Consider the following 227-nt stretch of genomic DNA (forward strand, 5'->3'; position numbering starts at 1 on the left):
CTAGTTTTTTTTAGGGTTTGTGGTGCAGATGATCCATCACTGTCATTGCTTGAAGACATTGTTTTACACGTGTCACGACAATAACTAAATAATAACTAAAAAAAATGCTTTTAAGCGTTTGCAAAAATGCTTTGAGGCGTTGGAAAAAAAAAATGTGTTGATGCGTTGGCAAATGCGATGATGCGTTGGTAAACGTAAACAACACAGTGACAAAGGAACAGTATACA

Source organism: Acyrthosiphon pisum, chromosome X (assembly GCF_005508785.2).
Source record: "Acyrthosiphon pisum isolate AL4f chromosome X, pea_aphid_22Mar2018_4r6ur, whole genome shotgun sequence".
NCBI classification, from domain to species: domain Eukaryota; kingdom Metazoa; phylum Arthropoda; class Insecta; order Hemiptera; family Aphididae; genus Acyrthosiphon; species Acyrthosiphon pisum.